The following is a 1,147-nucleotide window of genomic DNA, read 5'->3' on the forward strand; positions in this document are numbered from 1 at the left end:
GTATTTCACTGTACATAAATTATATTTCAGTGAAATGTATTTAAAACAAAAAGCAAAATATTAAAATATCAGAATTCTCAAAATTTACAACCTTGGGACCTGAGTCAAGCAAGCATGGGTTTTACAGCATCAAAGTTTTACAGAAGTTTAACCAGGAGATGAAGGTGAGCTTTGATGTCTATTTAAAAAAATTAATTAATTAAAAGTTCAACTGCTATTTATCATGATTAAAGAAGAGCCTGAGAAAAACCACCAAGGTGTAGGGCCAAATCCATAGTCATTAGTGGCAGACTTAACATTCTTTTGTTTAAGTTCAGACATTGCTTTCATTAATTTAAAACTGACAAACAAAAGCCTTGTCACCTGGAAAGCTGGGAAAATGAGTTCTTCTCACAGTGTCCCTTTGAAGATAGTGGCTCATATCCCATACTCAATAGAAAGTGACACTTATTTTGGCTGATCCTGGGTTTCAGAACCCAAGAGAATAAAACTGTCCAGGTAACAGAAGATACAATTGAGGGTGAGTCAAGGTGGAATTCACTTCTTCACAGTGTCATATCAGTCTAAGTGGAGGGGAAGGGTGAGGTTGGTGCAAGGGTGATTTTGAGGGAAAATGAAACTTATGTTTCTATATTTTATTACTCTAAGATCTCCATTTTGTTAAGTGATTCCATGTATTAATACACCTGACATATCCATTCCAGAGTCTAAGTAAAAATAAATAGATCTTAAACATATACTCATTGTTACATAACAAACCCTGGTGGTGTAATAGTTAAGCACTCAGCTCCCAACCAGAAGGTTGGTAGTTCGAACCTACACAGCAGCTCCACAGGACAAAGACCTGGTATGTGCTTCTGTAAAGAAGACAGCCACGAAAACCCTAGAGGGCAGTTCTACTCTGTCACATGCAGTTGCTATGAGTTGGAATCAATTCGACAACACCTATTAACAACAATCGTCATACGTATGCCATGGTGTCACAATATTCCCAGTCTCAGATGAATCCTGGCAAAAGAAAGATAAAGTAATATCTTGGTTTCCCTTCCTTCTTTTATTATCAGCTCATACAACCTCCAAGGACTAAGTAAGAGTCACTCACAAAAATTGGAAACAAAATCAGAAAAGTAATATTCCTAAATTTAAT

This window comes from Orycteropus afer, unplaced genomic scaffold (assembly GCF_000298275.1).
Source record: "Orycteropus afer afer isolate SDZICR_OR568_19922 unplaced genomic scaffold, OryAfe1.0 scaffold00007, whole genome shotgun sequence".
NCBI lineage: Eukaryota > Metazoa > Chordata > Mammalia > Tubulidentata > Orycteropodidae > Orycteropus > Orycteropus afer.